The sequence below is a fragment of the Stegodyphus dumicola genome, chromosome 2 (genome assembly GCF_044657685.1).
Source record: "Stegodyphus dumicola isolate Sdum_Otavi_A_Nest chromosome 2, ASM4465768v1".
Lineage (NCBI taxonomy): Eukaryota > Metazoa > Arthropoda > Arachnida > Araneae > Eresidae > Stegodyphus > Stegodyphus dumicola.
Genome location: NC_140769.1, coordinates 260,147,309 through 260,167,673, shown reverse-complemented (window position 1 = coordinate 260,167,673; position 20,365 = coordinate 260,147,309). Strand labels below are relative to the sequence as shown.

The 20,365-nt window shown below is 31.9% G+C and overlaps 1 protein-coding gene across 1 annotated transcript in view; it reads left to right on the top strand.

Moving 5' to 3' along the window:
* LOC118186893 (WD repeat-containing protein 47-like) overlaps positions 1-20,365 on the top strand; it is a 136,426-nt gene that overhangs the window by 31,939 nt on the left and 84,122 nt on the right. The gene's annotated exons all lie outside the window — the stretch shown is intronic.

Sequence of the window (20,365 nt, the reverse complement as noted above, 5' to 3'; positions counted from 1 at the left end):
GTAAGCGGCCTGCTTTGACTCAACTGCTTCCTCTCTCTCGCTTGGCAAAAAACCACAACTTAAATACTTGGCGTTCGCCAGACAAACTTTGCATAAAAACCTTAACGCTTATAATTCTGGCCGGAAGTAGAAAATAAGAAGTGATAGTAAAGATTTAAAATAAAATAAACGTTAGTAAAACTTAAGATCCTTACAAGGTCTCAACCTCGCAAACGACTGCAATTATCAAAAGCTGAATATTATCAACTAACTCCAACTTCCTCTGTATGCCGAAATTAGAATGAAAAGTTCATGCTGTGTTCCGGCTCTCAGAACCTCGTGTCGCATAGAAGGTCGCTTCAAGTAGGATGAGCGTAGTACAGTAAGTCCAGGAGAACAGGATAGAAGATGGCGAAAAGGGAAAAAAACCTGCTACATTGGATAGTATCAAACCTACCTTGAGTTGGAGTTAATTGCTAATATTCACCCCTTGATTAGATAATTAACTTGTTGCAATTGTTTGCCAGGTTGACACCTTGCGAACCAAAGATGTGCGTATGAGTGTTTGCCATCAAAGTCTGAGCTCGAAGTAACACTCGAACGCCAAGTTTTCGGTTTTATCCGTTTTGCGCATTCTCTGCGTGTTTTCGCTGAACTGACTGCGTAACTTTTGGTCTCGTTCGTTTGCTCTCCCAACATTGTTGTATGTTCAGGTTGGAATTCTAATATTCTTCTTTTCTGCCTATCAAAGTGGAATGCGACTCTACGTTCTATGATAATTATTGCTCATCTGGATGAATAGCATCACCCCTCTTAATTTGTCAAAACAATTTAGAATCATCCTGTATAATTGTTCTACTTAAAGCTGATCATTCTAAGTGCTTTTGCGTAAGATTCACATCTAAAACACAATGGGAAACTCTTCCAACAAACGTGCTCTCCCAGAATTAGTTTAAATGGCAAGCTCTTAGACGTAATATTTTATGACGACAATGAAAAAATTCCTTTCGGTGTTGTTTCGCATAAGCAAACCAATCAAAAGGAAAGAAGGATTATGGGATCAGTCTTCGTAACCGGCCCTACCAATAACCGAGGAGTAAAGATTTCTGAGTACTGGTATTTCGTTTTGGATTCGAATTTAGACGAACGGTTTGGTTGCATAGTTAGTTTTCAAGGTTTTTCCTGTGTGTAACGTAAATGCAAGGAAAGTCTTCCACAAAGGCAGCCATCCTCTTAAGCAGATAGCTTTTATGTGTTTTACCATATTCAGGTAAACATGCACGTAATCGAATTTCTGAATATATGGATTCCTCAAAAAGTTTTGTTTGTCGAGGTGTTGAGGAAACTTAGGTGAGCAGTGAAAGTAGCTCTTGAGCAGTAGAAAATGGTACAGTAAGACCCCGCTTAACGCTGTTTCGGTTTAGCGCTCTTTTATTTCAACCCGGGGATTCTCCGAAATTGTGCGCAGCGCTAGGTTTCCAAATAACATATCCAAAACAGTGTAGTTGTGTTTCTTGCATTTTAATCATTTGAAACAACATTTGTTGACATTATTGTAAGTTTAAATTTGATATATAATACTATAAAGATTAAGTGTATACAGTGACAAATATTATGTATGATCTTTAGTTTTTATCATGGGTGATAATACGAGTAAAACACAAGAAAAGAAAGCAACCAGAAAAAGGCATTTCGCTGGAAACTCAAATGCAAGTGATTAGAAGATCGGATTCCGGTGAACGTCAATCTCAAATTAGCGCTGCATTGATTTTGGCAACTTCAACAATAAGGACAATTCTTAAGAATAAAAAAAAAAAATACTGTCATCGGCAACTGCAACTACGTCAAGCTCTGCAACTAGAATTACCCGTTCTAGAAATAACATTATAGAGGAAATGGAAAAACGACTGTCTATATGGATTGACGACGAAATTGAACGCAATATGCCATTAAGCCAATCTATCATAATGCCTTCTTGACAAAAAGGCAGAAAATTGGAAACCCAGAATAGACTGAATGATCTGACTGAGAATTTTATTTGTTTTTAAAAGTATATGCGTTTATATTGTTTTTATTTTTGTAAGAAATAAATGTTTGATTTTATTTTTATTAAAAAAAACATTATTAAATTTAATGCCTAACCATTTTTTATCCGTCTTCCCCTAACCCCATTATTTACATGTTAAGATAGCCTCGCTTAGCGCTGTTTCGCATTACGCTCTACTTCGATGGAACGTATCCCCCGCGTTAAGCGGGGTCTTACGGTATAGTTCTTCTCCTTCTTTCCTGCACTGTTCCTAGTTTGTCCCTCTTTTAGTAATACTATGTAGTGAGCTCTAATGAGTGAAAGTACAAAAAAAAATTATTTAAAAAAAGGGTATATAATTACTTTTCACGTTTCTATCATTTAACGGTTAGTTTCTTCTTTTCCCATTAAGTGAGAATTTTAGCCCCGAAGGGGCTATTAGTCTGGAAACGTGTTTACTATAAATGGTGTATTACTTTTTAAGTTGTTGCCACCAAATATTTTCCCCCTGTATTATTTTTAAGGAAATTAAATAATGAAAAATCTGCATTATATGTTCCTCACGTTGCGAAAAAAGACGGTACCTAGAGCTATTAAATTTTGAATAACATACTCCACCATCCAAACATACACACCTACAACCCCGAATTTTGAATTTGAATCAATTTTATTATTTTCTATTTCCTATTTTGTAAAACTTAAGCGGATTTTTGATTAGCAAATTCAACGATCTGAAAGAGAGCAGTGGCAACCTGTTCGAAATAAAACATTTCTATCTCCAACCCGCAAGACTGTTGCCATTTGGAAAAATATGTGATATATATCTTTCAGTTTTAATCAACAAACTCGGCTGTATGAAAGAAATCTGTTGTCGCTGCCGGAATTGAAATACTTTTATCTTCCACGAGCTATAGGCTTTCAGTAAAGCGCAAGATACTTTCAAATTTAATCTGGAAGGTTATTGAGCAATAAGCTAAGCGATTTAAAAGCAAAAACACTGTTCTTAAAACTATTTCTTTTCTATTTTTAATCAGATTGATTTAAATATCCAGTATTTCTGTGAAATGACACTAGCTGCATTTATTAAAATCATAGTATACTTTTTCTTTTTTTATGATAACTATTTTGCGGTTAGTTTTTAAAGAAATAATATAACGAATATAAAAATATGTATGGCTGTAACACCTATTGAGATTTCTAAAGATACCCTGTTTTTAAATATTATGTTATTTTGCTATTGAATTGAATTTTAAATGCCGCTAGTGCGAAGAACGTGATATTTAAACACTAAAGTTAACACATGAAAAGTTAATAACAAACAAACAAAAAAAAAAAAAAAAAAAAAAAAAACCATTTGAACGTAATTTAAAATCTGAAAGTTTTCAGTTTTTTTTTTTTTTTTTTTTTTTTTTTAACGTCTTGTGTGTTACCTTTGTTTTTTAAATATCAGGTTGTTTGCACTTAAACCATAAAATTTAGTTCAACAGCAGTGTCGCAAAATAATTTTAAAATGAGAAAAATTAAAATCGGAAATTAAATTATTTCCGATACACAGTTCCCCGCGCTGGAGAAAAAAAGTTTTTTTATCCCCCGTAGAGTGTTGCCATTGCTCGCTTTGAAATCGTTGAGTTTGTTACTCAAAAATTTGTTAAAGTTTTACAAAATATGAAATCGATAATAAAACAAATTCCAAGTTTCAAATTTGGTCTTTCAGATGCCCATATTCGCAGTAGGATTACGTCATTGAAAATTGGATGGCTTTTGGTACCGTTATTTTATCATATTGCGAGAAACATACATACATTGATGCAGATTCTTCATTATTTAATTTCTTCAAATATAATACAGGGCGAGAGTATTTGGTGGCAACGATTTGAAAAGTGATACGCCGTTTATAGGGTTCCGACGCAAAATCGCGAAACGAAAACAATAGTCCTTCTGGGACAAAGCCCCTTTGGAATAAAAAAGTGTCTTGTTAGCCATCTTACTAACAAAATTGAACCTCGATATGATAAACTGAGAAAAGACTGAAAAAAATATAAAAATATATGCCAACACATAACAGTGCATCGCGAATTGTAAAGTTAGACTTCTGTGCAACTTTTAAAATTTTGTGATTTTGTTGAACTGTTTAGTTTAGTTTAGTTTACGAGTATGCTGCAACCCTCCTGGCCGACAATAATAGGCCTCATGGTTAACGCAGCACATTCGACGCAGACAAACAACAACAACAACAACAAAATAATAATAATAATAATGAAATAAATAAATAAAAGATTAAAATATTTAAAGTCCTATTCCTATGTATGTTGAACTGTATGTGGCGGAGAAAACGATGCTTAATATTAAAGCTTAAAAAAGGGGGGTGAACAGGAGTAAGTGCAAGAGCAGACTGGTAAAATTTTTAACTGTTTTAAACTAAAGGTTTCAAAACGTACAGATTAAAGTTCAAAGTGCCCATCATTTTTTTTTTAATTTAAATTTAAATTTTTTTGATTGCGAAGCAAACTTCTTTTTTTTTTTTTTTTTTTTTAAATAAAAAAATTGACAATTTATGCACTCAAATCATCAAAGTAACTTGACAGTTAAAACCCTTTCGAGCGACCGTTAAAATCTGAAACCTTTCGAATTTTTTTCTGTCTTTAATGGTATTTATTTATATTCACATTGTTTTATACATACAATAAAAGAAAGAGTCTGTCTGTAGGTGTGTCTTTCGTTCGCGCTTGCGCGTAAGCTGATAGACCACGCCTACGAAATTTGGTACATAGGTGCATCTAGACAAGAGTCAGTACACTTCGAAGCGATTTTTTCGAAATTCGAATTCGAATTTTTTTTTAATTTTATATTTTGTGACGAAATCCCGCCATTTTGAGACATAATGGGCCATGGGAAAGCGAAATTTTACTCTACACACTCCATTTTCACATCGTCATGAAACGTAGGCACTTAGCTATTTTACGAACTTAAAATAAATTTCGTGTTTGAATAAATCGATTCAATACGAATTTATTTAACAAAGGGAGCTTAACACCTTTTCAACGATGTTTTTTCTAAAAGATTTTATTTTTATAAATGTACAGTTTCTTTTTCTTTGATTTTTGGACACGTTAAACTTTCATCCTTGCGACTGCTTTTACAAAAAGAATTTTGGAAAAATGATAATATTTTGTATTTAAAAAAATTTTTTTTAAATGAAGCTTCCGAGTACAGTTCTCACATCTCTCATATTTAAAAATGTGATTCTGACAATAATTTTCCTGTCGTATTGTTATTGATAGATTTTTGATGAAATCGCATATTTTGAATAGTTTCATTCTTTTAGAAATATGGGTTTGGCAACAATTTTTCATCGTATTTTTTATGACACTATTTTTAAGAGATTGGCATATTTCATTGTCATTTTTATATATAAATAATACATTTTTATTGATTTTTTTTTTATAAAGTTGTTCTGCAGAGTAAAATTCTACGCGGAATTTTATGTTTTTTGAGTTGCTTTCGTGCTATTTTTTGCTTATTTCAGTGTTTGTAAGATATTGAAAAGTTTGGCATGATTTTTTTTCTTCAACCGAAAGTTGAGTAATTTTTTTATTAGGATAATTAATATTTGTATTAAGGGATATAGCTTATTTCATTTTAATTTTTTGCTCTTGAAAATATAAGATGTAATATCATTAATTATACTTTGCTTTTCAGAATTTTTTTTTATTCTTTTATGTTATTTATTGCTCATTTTACTGTTTTTAAGATATTGAAAAATTTTGAGTGATTTTTTTAGGAAACAAAGTTCTTAACCTTCTTCATACTATTTGAGTTCTTAAGGTTTTGCAAAGGGAAGTTGGTTAATTTATTTATTAGGATAATTAATATTTGTATTAAGGAATATTGCTTATTTCATTGTAATTTTGTTATACGTAATAACTTTTTTTATGAAGTTGTTCTGCAGAGTAAAATTCTACGCAGTTTTTAAATTTAACGTTTGGTGTTGTTCCCTTCAGCCATTTTTCCGGTACATTTAAAAGCCAGACTAAGGCTGGCAGTGAAGCTGCTAGTTAATTCATAAAAGCATACTTTTGACGGCATTGCCGAGTCTGCCGAAACAAAATTCACAGGAGGAAAGTGTTTTTCACATTTTTGTAACGGGAGCTTAATTTTTTTTCTGGTATAATGAACAAATGCATCAAAACGATATCTAAAAATACCTTTTAGTATTTCAAGAAACTTTCATCAAACGTACATGCAAAACAGAAGTTATGAAAGTGCGTCAAGAGGAAAAAATAGCTTAACTTTTAAAAATAGATTTATCCATGACTCATCAAATCGATATTGGAAAGATCATATTTTGTGGCGTTTGGGAAATTTTATTTCTGCCCGATTTATTCGAAAACAGACCTGAAATAAATTCAGTTAATCCAACGAAACGTAAAATCCCCAAATTTCAACAAAATATGAAACTTCAAATTTTGCTATTATTTAACATTGCATCTTTGTTCTCTTTTTAATGATTGTAGTTTTTATCTAATTTTAAGATCCTCCCGTTTTTTCATGTTTTAATTTATGTTCAGAAAGAAAAACTATTAGGGAATTTCTTACCACTTTTACTTCCATTTAGTGAAAAATCATTACCTTGCATATAGAATCTTGATTCAAAATTCTAATTAAATTAAATGACTTAGAAATCTTCCCAAATTTTTAGTATGCAGAAATCTACGAGAGCGTTACATTTTGCAACAAAAATTTAACTGCTAGTCAAAATTAATTGCTTATTATCCAAATAAATGAAAAAGTGACGTAATTTATCGGTCGATCTGTTTTATTCTGGATTGTTAAAATGGCAACCGTAGTCAGTTGAGTTCTTGCTTTTTTAATAGCCACCGGATGAGTTTGTTACCACTCCAGTTAGGATCGTTTTTAGGTCATCACCGGTGCTGTAACAATGCTCTTGGTCCCAGAGTAGTGATCCGAATTCCCATCGTGCATGTATAAATAATGTTGGACGTCAACAGTAGTTTATCCTTTCGTGATGGTATCGAAATGTTTTTTTACATTGTTTACGTCGAGGGAGTGACGGTGAAGCGAAAAGCTGTATAGTTTAACTCAGTTTAACCAAACTGTTAAAGACAGATTACTTTTATTGTTTTTCTAAGATTATTTGTAAATTTTCAATCTTAATTTGTGTCTGACATTTCAGAAATAGGGGGCTTTATTTTACTTCTTTCGTGGTCCCAACCCCCTGATGACGATACGGTGAAAGATGTAAATTTCATATTTCATTTTTGGTTTAGACATATTTTGCCACTGTGCTTGTGGTATTTTGGTTTTCGCCTGTCATTTATTCCGAATCGAATATGTGATGAATTTTAAACGTATTCTTTTATTTTGCATATACGTATATGTATCTATCTATATATATAAAGAAAGAAAGTCTGTGTGTTTGTTTATTCGCTAATAACTCAATCACTACCATAGCTATCGTCACCAAACTTTCTACAATTCTTTACTGGATTCTGGAAAAGGTCGACGTCCACTCCCCCCCCCAAAAAAAAAGCTAAAATCAGACATATTAATTAAAAGCGCTTAAAACGCTAATTTTCGCCATCATGTTTCCGAGTGGCAACAGTCTCGCACGCTAGAGATAAAAATCTGCTGTATTTTCGCGAAGTGTTGCCACTGCTCGCTTTCAAATCGCAAAGTTTGTTAATTAAAAATTTCTAAGTTTTACAATGAAATAAAAATAGCATTGCCAAACATTAAATACATTATTTCCGATTCCAAAAATTCATGGGAAGCCATTTCGACCATTCCCATCTTCGTACGACTTTAATCAGCCGAGATATTAATTAAAAACTCTGAAAACACTAATTTTCGCACTCGTTTTTCCGAGTGGCAACAGTCTCTCGCGTTGGAGATGAAAATGCTTTATTTCGAAAAGTGTTGCTACCGCTCGCTTTCAAATCGTAGAGTTTGTTAATCAAAAATTTGTAAGTTTCACAAAATCTATAAAGAAGAATGTCTGTTTGTTTGTTCGCTCTATTGATTTTTGATCAATTTTTTTTTGTCACATTTAATCGACTAAAATTGAATATAGGGGAAATATTGGATGGAACTTGAGCGTTTACGGCCATTTGATTAGAAATACGAAAATCATTAAAAACTACGTGCCATTGTTACTGATATAATGAAAGAGAATTAGTTTAAGTTTCTATGGAAGTTTTTTATATGAGTTCATACCACATCATACTGAAGAATGTGTGACTATGAATCGTATTTTTTGCATCGTTATTAGAAAAGGAGTAAGTATCGTTCTCTCTTTTGTTAGATACTTTACTCTAAATCTAACTTAACTGGCACTGGGTACTTCCGCTAAACTTCCTTACTCATTCTCTTAAAAGTTATTCTTACCCGGCCTTTATTGTCGAAATCGCTGGTTGTAGTCATGTACTTCTAGTTACAGGAGTGGTTTAAATGACATAAGTATTTATTCATCTTTTGGTAATTTCAAATTTAAAAAAAAATTAATTTCAGACAAATAACGAAATTTAACTTTTAATGCAGTCTCTTGTCTCCTGCACTTATATTTGGGAAAATTTTATACTCGTTAGGAAAGTTTGACTTCGACAAAAATTGATCGGGATAATTTAATTTAAAAAATTTGGAATTTTTTATGTCATTTTCAACTAGCATCGAGGGATCGTTTAATTAAATTAGAGTAACTGGAGGAAATAAATTTAAATGAAGTGGAGCAAAAAATGGTGTATAATTAAATAAGATGTAGAAGGAAGTCGTGTAGTGTCCACATTAGATTTTTTGTAAAAAGCCACCAAGTGGCAGACATTATTCTAACACGGAAGCTTACTTTTTCCGATTTATTTTTTAAACCTGGATCATTGCTATGAGACCAGCCGTTAAAAAGTTCCTGAGTACTTCTTTATGGTGATCACTTTTGGAGATGCCTAATATTTCTCAGAAGCAGTGATACTAAAACTGTGGTACGCTTTCACAGAGGAACAAAATCATTTGGATCAATGGATCGTTATGTATAGTATGTTTAACTTCATTTAATAAAATTTTTATTTTGATGTATTGTGTATAGTAGGCATGCAGACACAGTAGTCGTAATGAGTATCCGTATTTAATTCTTTTTTAAATGTCTGTGACAGAATGACTTATGAGTTCTACGAAAATGATATCTGTCAGAGGAAGAATTAGTTCGTAAATTCATCTTTAGGCTGCTACATAAATACTAACTGTAAGGTTTTTACGTAACTTAGCGACGTTTAGTTTTGCGTAACTGCTAAGTGGGCTTAAAAAATATGTTTAGAAGGTTCCCCTTAGTGCTGGTTGCTAATTTATCTCCTACAGTGCTCGTTGCATTAACTTTAATGCATCGAGCTTTGCTCTAGCTGTATTTCGTATACAGTATTTACAACATTATTTTACACTCCGTATATTTTATTACTTCAACAAATGTCGACAAGGTCCACTAAATACCAGTGGCGGTTGTTTGAAGGAATGAAATTGCTGTTACCATTACGGAGCAGAATGTAGATAACAGCTTTTGTTCTTCGAGTCTGTGGAGTATATCAAGTCATAGATGCATTTTAGATTACCATCTGGAAAATTCTATGGAAATTCCTGCAGTTCGGCTTGCTGAAGTCAACATGGACGCTAACATTGCCGCTTTATCTCTGCCAACTGATATTTAATTATTCTTGATGGACTGCGGATACGGACTGCTTGTCTGAGGATGATTTTAGCGTACGAAAGTGAGTTGTAGAATATCCTCAACTGCTAGATGTGTGCTATGTAAAAGGCACCTGGCGATGGAACTTGTGGCCACCCGGATTTGAACTGGACCCTCGTAACTGTGTACTCTGAAAGAGCTACGTAAATGCAGCAAAGCTAATTTTTGCTGTTGGTTTTTTTGTCCAAATAATGCCTATTAATTTTCATCAGGCAACTCGCATTATCCTGTAGTCCCTAGCTGCTAGGAAGCTATCATTGCTTTATGTTCTGTGTCATTTGATTCTGTATTATTTGTTGGAAATATTTGCTATATTTTGGTCATTGATGCTGGAATTTATTTGAATAGTTCATTGATTTGATTGCGCGCTATTCTATTAAAAAATAAAATACCAGTGATGTGTTTTAGAACCGATTAACTAAAACAATCTGGTTTGAAAAATCTTGAGCCATTTTGAAAATGCATATAACTATACATTGAATGTATTAGAAGTATCCTCGGGATACATTCTGTGCAACCGCTTTGTACGCATTGTTACGATATATCAGGCCTAATATGTACCATTATCCAAGAATTCTTTTCATCTTACGTATGCAAAAATTATTCAAAAGTGAATGAAATGTTAAATAAGTGCGTAGATAGCTCTCATTAGCCTGCTAAGTGCCACTGGGTGTTAGGGCTGAGAGGTGAACGCTTCGTTTATGTTTATTTTTTGCACAGCTGGAATGTTTAGAGGCTCGATTGGAGCCCAGTTAATGAGGGTTCCGCTCTGTCGGACACCGTTCTACTCTTGTTGAAAGGAATTCAATTGAAATAAACCAGTTTTTTTGGATGAAAGAGATGTGAAAAGCTTGCGAAATCTCGAAATCTCGCATTGCGAATTTTAATTTTGTCGATCTTGTTGATGTGATTAAGAACGATACCGCGCTTTTCCCTTTTTCGGTAATTAACAAAGTAAGGATTAGAATCGTGCTGTGTTGTTTGTGTGGTATTTTTTTTTCCTTCCTTTTCAAAATTCCTATAGAGTCCTGTTGTAAGGTCATGACCAGAATCTTTTAAGTGATGGAATAGAATTAACAAATGGGGAAATCGCTTGGAGGTTCATTCACACCAGTTTGAAAGATTGCAAGTTTCTTCATCAATGGGTAGTGTACCTCACGAATGGAAAATCAATCAATGAAGGAAATGTGGGAAGTAAAATGTTCTACATTGTTTTAATGAAGTGAGTGATATTTTCACTTGTTTAAGCATCGTCTGCGTTTTAATTGCCATTAGCTTAAGATAGTCTGTTATTTTCTTATGATTAATAAGTCAATTAACTTCTGTAAAAATGCACTAATCTAGGAAATACTGCGTAAGAATATGCAATATTCTGTTCTTACGAATTGATAGTTCCGAAGATTGTGCGCAAAAGGAAAGACTCGCTAAGGCTAATTTTACATCTAGTAAGTAATGGTATAGCTTGCTGAAAATTTGCCAGGATTTTCAGTTAAAATATACTTGAATTTATTATTATTCATTCATTTAACAATGTTATTTTAATTTTTGTTATTCTTTTTTTTTTAGCCAAAGGGGCAGTTTGTCCAGAAGGGCTATCTATTAATTTTCCTTTGGCATTTTGTGTCGTCCATTATAAAAGGGCATTTTGCTTTTCAAATTGTTGCCACCAAATATTAGAGGCATGCTTTATGTTTAAAGAAATATAAATAATGAAGAATCTGCATGAATATATGTATGTTTCTCGCACTGTGAAGAAACAATGGTAGTTAGAGACATCAAATTTTAAATACCGTAGTCCTCCACTCGAATATGGGCATATGGGCATCTGGAAAGAACTTTTTATTTTGAAGGCATAAAAATTTTAATATGGTTAAAAATTTTGTAAAATGCCAATAAATAACGACAATAAATTTGTAAAAAGACATTAATTTAAGAATTTACTATGCTTTCATGGTTCAACATCCTGATTCGCCGGTTCGTATCACATGACCCCAAGTGATCTTATCTGACGTTAATTACGCTACAAAAAGCTTAATTCTCGCAGTAATTATCTACATTGATTTCAAGTTAAATTTTAATTTGGAATACAAGTTTAAATGCAAGAATTATTTCATTTCGTACGAATAGCTTACTCAGAAATCATGTAAAAGAGGAGTGCTTTACTTCGCTAGTGTATTCTCATTAGAATTGATGAATATAACCCTTGAGTTTGCCTTTTCTATATTTTCGCTTTCGTGTGAACGGTGTGATTGCATTCTAATTGACTTAATTACCGCGAACCGTCTTAGGGCATAACATTTAACTATCTTGCCAAAATTCTATGTAATTGTATGCCAGTATTGAAAGAAACAATCAATCTGTTAAAAAATGGTTGCGAAATGGTTTGAAAATGAGGCGTAAAAGGTTACCAGCGAAGATATTCCGTTTGGCATCAGTTGTACCATTAAAAGCGACTTTATCGTTTGCAAAACGGAAAAGTACCGGCAATTCATATCTTAAATCTGATTTATTTCAGAATATCATAACAGTAACATCGGAGCAGTTCGTAGACTGCAAATCATAAAATTAGATCATACTAATAAAACGTGTAGCATTCTATTGACATTTTATTGGAAGCTTAAAATTCACAATCTTAAACATACAGTGTCTCACAAAAGTGATGGGACACTTGTGCTTTAGAAAAGGAAACTGTAATAAAATAAATTAAATAAACATGTAAAAATTTTTTGTGGGTGTGTTTCATACTTAAATTTAGTAACAATTATTACATAACATACATTTTCTCAAAATATTAAAATAATAATTTAATAAAAATACAATTGTTTAGAACGGAGCAAAAAATGGCTCACATAAGTGATGGGATACCATTAGATACTACTACGTACTACAATAAAAATATTTTTTGGGCTTTTATTTTTACTCAAAAGCAATTGGCAATAGTTTATAAAATCGTCTGCAGTCTTTCTCTCCAGTTTGTTTTGGAATTTTTGTGTTTTTTAGCTCTGTGCAGCCATGAATGCTAAACGAAAAGAAACTTTGCCTGAAATTCGAAAATTAGTTAATTAATTTATTATTATTATTAGTTAATTAATTTGCATATTGAACGTGAAAAATCTATTAGAGAAACTGCTGAAACAGTTAACATGAATCATTCAACAGTTTTCGATATCATTAAACGATATAAAAAGAATCATATGATTCAGGATAAAAGACCTGGCCGACCATCAAAGCTATCCAGTGGAATAAAGCGAATTATTGTTCAAAATATTAAAAAAAATCGAAGAATGAGTACTCCTAAAGTTGCTGCTGATTTACAAGCATTATATGGAATAATTGTTAATCCTGAGACTATTAGAAGAGTAATTCGATCTGCTGGATATCACGGTGAGCAGACAGGAAAAAATTCTTCGTAAGTGAATTCTCCGTTCTAAACAATTGTATTTTTATTAAATTACTATTTTAATATTTTGAAAAAATGTATGTTATGTAATAATTGTTACTAAATTTAAGTATGAAACACACCCACAAAAAATTTTTACATGCTTTTTTAATTTATTTTACTACCCTTTCCGGTACTTTTCCGTTTTGCCGGCGCAGGCGATAAAGTCTCCAACAATGGTACAACTGATGCCAAACGGAATATCCTCGCTGGTAACCTTTTACGCCTCATTTTCAAAACAAGTCGCAGCCATTTCTAATCAGATTGATTGTTTCTTTCAATACTGGCATACAATTAATTACTTAGAATTTTTACCAGACAGTTTAGTTTCATGCCATAAGGCCATTCACGGTAATTAAGTCAATTAGGATGCAATCACAACGCTAGGGAGAAAATATAGAAAAGGCAAAGTCAAGGGTTAAATTCATCCGTTCTAATGAGAATGGCACTAGCGAAGTAAAGCACTGCGGTTTTACATAATCTCTGACTCTGTAAGCTAAACGTGCGAATTGAAATAATTCTTGCATTTAAATTTGATTACAAATTAAGATTTAATTTGAAATTCACGTACATAATTACTGAGAGAATTAGAATTTTGCAGCGTAGTTTACGTGAGATGAGATTACTTGGGGTCACGTGATATGAACCGGCAAATCAGGATGTTGAACCATGAAAGTATAGTAAACTCTTAAATTAATGTCTTTTTACAAATTTATTGGCTTTTTACAAAATTTGAAACGATATAAAAGGTTTATGCCTTCAAAATAAAAAAAATTTTAGAACTAACATTTGTTAACATTTTTTATGCATATACTGTATATTGTCGCTAATAAAGTCTGCTTGGCGAGATTTGCGCCGGCGAAACGGAAAAGTATCCAGTTTCCTTTCGTAAAGCACAAGTGTCCCATCACTTTTGTGAGACACTGTATAAAAATAAAATCTTACTCTTTTTTCAAAATAAAATTCTGTAAACTAGGGATTCCGTTTTAAATTGTTTTATTAATTGTTGCCATTCTCATCTTAAAAACAAAGAATATTTGAATTCAGCACTTTTATATTTTCTAGCTCTTTTAATTTCTCATTTAGTATTTTTATGCATTAATAACAGTTCGTATGAAAGACATAAATAAACATACCAAAAGAGCCAAAAGTTTTCAACTTTTTTTATAGCTCAACTGACTGCAGCCACGGCACACGTATTTTTTTCTCTTCGCCTTTTCTAATACAAGATGATTTGTTTTATAAGTGAAACATGAATAGTTTGTAAATGACGATTACTTTAAATTAATCAGAACTGGCTGCAAGAAAAGAATTTGATTGTTTTATTCACTATGACTTTAACTACGATTTAGCGTCAACTTTTTCTCTTTTAAGAACCCAACGCTTTGAAATCAAGCGTAACTTAATATTACTTGTTTTGACCAAAACATTGGCAGCATTAATCTTAGTGTAAATATAACTCACCTTTGTTATAAAAGCATGATTCATAGTAGTTATGCTTCATCTACTGCCCTTATGGCTTTTTTTTTTTTTTTTTTTTTTTTTTAAATAGAGAAAACGAAAATTTTCATTTCAACTGCATGCATGGTCGGTCATCCAAATTAATAATATTTTTGATCTTGAAAATGTATCGTAGGTAGGTAGGAAGCTCTGATATACTGTAAAGTGATATCTCTATTAACCAAAACTGATCTAGGATGTATAAGAAGATATTCGTCAATGTAAAATATAAAAGTAAGCAAAAAACAATTTTGAATCAGCGTAGATTTTTTTATGAAACTGAATTTTGAGAGGCCCTGATATAAGTCTATTTACAAACAGTTCTGCCTCATCTTTTACTTCTTTAAAAAAAATATGCGAAAGAGGTTTTATATAAAATTTATGCAACTGTAAAGTTTATTTATTGCCTACTTCTATATTTTTATAACATATTACGTAAGTTATTGAAACTGCTGAACTTTGACAGTTTCGTTTCGGTGCTACGGATGCTACGGATTACTTCGAAGTTTTTGTGCGTTTTCTCATATGTAAATATCATCGTGTTGTCAAAACACACAAAGTGAAGCATTGGGTACAGTAAAATTTTTTAGATGTGTTAACATTTTTTTCTCAGATGCAAAAAATCAATTTATATTTAACTGTTCATTTAAAACAGGCGTCCCAACCGAGGTCGGTATTTTATGAGGGCCAATAAAATTTTAAACAGGCTCAATATAATCAAAGAGTCGTCAGCCGAAAATACACCAGCAGCTTATCGACATAATTAAGATCCCATTGATTACAAAAACAATTATTAATACAATGCATAAATTATTGTTTATTCATCTAAAGCTATATCATGTAGTAAAAAAGAAATATTATAAAATAGAGTGTAAAGGACAAAATACATGACAATTATTTAATATACTTTTTTAATTAATATTTTTTCGAACTATGTATTTTTTAAGGGGGGGGGCAGTAAGTGTAAAACTTCGCTCTGCAGAACGTGAGGCATATGTTAGGAAAAATGAAACGCATAAATCCTCCGTTGCCGAACACTGTTGGATTTGGTTACTAAATTCACATTTTCCATTTTTCTGCGGCCAAAATTATTCGAAAAACATCTTCCGTTAGCGAATCAGATTTTCTAGAGCCGTTTCACATTCATAAAGACTCCTTCAGTTTTAGTTTATGATCCCAATTGCAATCCGTTTTTACCTTCAGCTTTTAAGGAAATAATTTCGTAGTTGTTTTCATTTTTCAGCAATAGAGGGCGCCAGTAGCTTGACTTCCTTTCATTTTTATCACTGACTTCTCTTTCTCATTTGCACGTCTGCAGCTGATAGAAGCAGGTTCTATATTTGAACCTTCGAAATTAGTCCTGCAAATTTGTGAATATTACGCTGATTCATGTTGCGTTAATTCCTATTAAGTGTAATGAAAAAAAAAGTAAAACACAAGAAAACGTATTAAAAAAGTACTATCTTCCCAAAACTGGAACGAAAAACAAGAAACAAACTGCATGCTTTTTACTTCGTACAAGGAAGTAATAAGACCAGGGATAAAGAAATTGTTCTCACTTAAGCAGGCCCAATTTTAACACTAAATCTTAAAGTAATATGACCTAAATTGTGATAATTAAAATGGTAACCAATTTTTAATCTAATATTTTTATGTGTGCATATTTAATACAAATAGTGCAATATAGTTGTGCAAATGCCAATATACATATATATATTTTTAATATTTCTATTGAAAAATTGGAAAATAATCATTGTAAAATGTAGTGATGGTACTAAAGTTTTTCAATTTTTGTTTAGATGGTACACGTATTCGTCAAAAGTTTGAGAAACGCTGCTCTATATTATAGAGAAAACGTAAGGGGCTCGATGAAGGAACCCTTCTTTTAATGTAAGAAATTTATTCGATGCAAGAAAATGTTCGGAATCCCTGATTTAAGTAAAACAACGTTTAATTGCCAAATAAAATGCTCACAAAATATACTGATTTTTATTTAGAGGTAAAATTCATTCTTCTTTGAAATTTTTCTTGAATAAGTGTGACCTTTTTTCACATTTTTAAGCTTAATTCTTTTATACATTAATTTTGTTTGTGTTTTAAATCCGAGGGAGGATTTTTTAAAAATTCAAGGTTCTTCTATCCATGTAATATCATTATCGTCTATTAATCAGGGATTTCCAATCCTTCTCTGGCATTGACTTCCTTTGAAAGAGTGGTTTTCTTCATTTTTCTAATACAGCGTACAACACATTTTTCATAGTTCTACTTGATTCTGAGAACTTCGAGTTTCAGCCGTTGTTCTATAAATGTTTTTGCATTATAGCTGTTGTTTTATTGTAAAAAAAAAAAAAAAAAAAAAATATTTGATGTGGACACTATATGACTTCTTTGTACGACCTGTTAAATTGTACATATTTTTTGCTGCACTTTATTTAAACCATAGACCTGTTATATACTAGACGAAGCATCACCATTCAAAATCGGGTGAAAAAGTGGCACAGGAATGAGCTGCAGGAGTTTGGGCATGAAATGGAACTGAATCTAGACTTTGGCGTACTATCGCCATGGCTGGCGATTTTTTCCTCTCTTTTCTATCAGTTCGAAATGCGAACTTGGAAAGACGTCATTTCGCAGAGGCTGCCGTTGAATTTGCAGAAGAGGTTAGATCGATAAACACCAGCCAAAATTAATAATTTCCCTAAAATTGGACACTTTATTTTAAATTTTAATTTTTAAAATTTAAATAATTTTCATGCTGTAGAATAATATTTTGCAATATGTCCATCGGCGTCTACAAAATTTAAAATAAAATAAAAAAAAACTGGAGAGAACAAACTAAATAATAAATAATATACTAACAGCAAACTAAAAAATAAATAAGTAAAATAAATAAATAAAAAAGAAGGTTTTTAGTACTTAGGACAGAATAAAAAATAAAAAAATAGATAACATAAAAAGAATGAGTGAAAACAGAAAATAGTACAAAAAGGAAATTTAATATTAATACGAAAAGGAAATTTAATGTTAATACGAAAAGGAAATTTAATACGGTGTATTACAGAGAACTACAGAGTAGGCAAATCAAAGTGAGAAAGATATTAAATAAAATGAACTAAAAATGAATGTCAATATAGCAGATATAAGTTAAAAATATATATATATTATGCACGTTGCACAATATAGTCATACTTATTTTAAATAATTTTAGAAGGTAAAATTTAAATAATGTTCATTATTTTTAAAAAGAAACTTAAAACTATTAAAGTTTTGAAATTTAACTGCTATATAATTGCTATTTTCTTAATACTTAACAAATTCTTAATATTTGAATAAATGCCATAAACATGATATAAGAAAGAAAATACGTGATTGGAGGTAAACAAATTTGTTATATTTGGATGCAAGAAAAGGGGATAAAATAAAGTCATTCATATCCCCCCCAAAAAACATAATTTTATGCAGTTCTTACACAGTGTTACATCAACATTACCAAGTAGTAAATACATACATTACTACTTCGCACATGTCCGCATGAGCAAACGCATACAAAGAATATATAAACAAACGTATTCAAAGCAGTCTGTTGGCGTATAAAAAATATCGCCAAAGCAGAATACTAGACTAATTAAAATTATATTGTATTACTAAAATTTTAACATTTTTTCAGAAAACAGTTATTAGAAACATACATATATATTAAGATACTTTTATTTAAATGTTATTTCAAGTATGCATATATTATATAAAATTAGAAAATCTATTTTTTATTAGAAAAAGGCAAGTAGGGTGGATAAAAAAATCTCTATATTTTATAAAATTAGGTTTTAAAACATTAGAAAAAGCTCAGTTGTGAAATGTTACTCCTCCATCTTTCACATATCTGGAATTACATCCATATGCGGAGCACGAAAGTATCATTTTTGAAGTCCGAAACAATACGCTTACACGCAAAACACTTGCTCTCACAAATTCTCCATAGAACTGTAATGGTAAGGAAGATTCGCGGGAAATAAGATGTGGGAAATGTTCCAAAGGTCACGTGGTTCGCATTCCTGTTCCCCTTCAGGGTTGCCGTTTCTCTCTCTAGTACATTACAGCTCTATGATTTAAACTTATTTCTTCGAATTTCATTAGAGATATATTTCTCATTCTCTCAATTCAGTTCTCATTTCTAGGCAAGACCGAAATACATAAAAACTGAAAACATCTTCATTAAAAATTCTAAAATATAAAAAATTCTAAACTGCCAAATACAGTTAAAAACAGTTAAACAATTTTTACAGTTAAAATTAGTATTTCTACGCCGAAAGAAGCAATTCGGCCAACGAACAGGAAGACAACTTTTTCGGTTCACAAAATTGAAAGCTAACTTTTGGTCCCACCGGGCAAAAACACACTGAAGTTGGTGCACAAAATGATTCATTATTCTACTAAGAGTTTCAAATGTAAACAAATGGCGGCCTCGTTAGGCCTAGCATCACTTTTAAATTGTTGATAATTATACGATTATCGTATGCAGATTAACTAAAGGCATGAAAACCTTAACTAGAATATAAGAACAATATAATTCAAAGTACTAATGTAGGAACACTTAGACGCAGAAATACTGATGGCGTTTCAAGTCAAAATTTTCAGTTCAAGTTAAAAAGTTTTAGTTTACAATTTAGTAGCTGGTCAAGAGGAATCTGCTTTAAACGTTACGTAGGATTGCGTGATTAATTTGAATGACACAGTTTAGATTTAAGCGTTATTTTTAAAGATGGAGAAAGGAAGTTCCCAAATTAAATAAAAAAAATAAAAGAGGTTATAGCCAATTAAATTTACTTTAATATTTTTTTATCTTACATACACATATTTTTAGTACTGCGGGTTGCAATAAAAGTGGGAGGTGCACAACTAGATGTTATAGCAGTTCCATATATAAAATTTCAACATTTAATTTCAAAATAATCGTGGTGCAAATAATGGAACATAAATAAGTTAAAAATAACAATTAGACTGGGAATTGTTTTTGAGTTAAGCAAGATACATACCTGCAGGGAACATATATATATATATATATATATATAGCAGTCGAAAAAGATTTGGGAACGGTCAATATGTATATTTCCGCTGAAATATACTCATGTCCATAAATTAAGGATAATTCAGAGTCACACGGAAATCGAACTCTAAAATAAATATATCACCTGTAACATCACTATACACATCTTCAAGAATCATATACAAATTTCAGGAAGTAACCAGATGACACCGATGGTACGTCACAATGACGAGAGTGTAAGAGAGTGATATACAAGGAATACAGGCAAAGAAGTAAAAGTGTTCGCAGGCGCTTTATAAGCATTTCAGTGCAATAACCGAATAGTTATGACAGAAAGGACGCATTTGGATGATTTTTTACGTGGTAGAATTATCGGCCGTCTGGAATGTGGGCGTACCCAACTGGAACTATCAGACGAACTTGGAATTGCCCAGAGTGTCATCTCCAGGCTTTTGCAACGATTCCAAGATGATGGTAATGTGAGTAGACGTTACAGCACAGGTCGCCCCAGAGTTACAACGCCGAATGAGGACTAGTATTTGGCAGTTACTGCCAAAAGAAACAGGCGGAGCACAGCCTCAGACCTGTCTCGTCAGCTCTCTTCAGCCACTGGTACAATTTCAAGGCAGA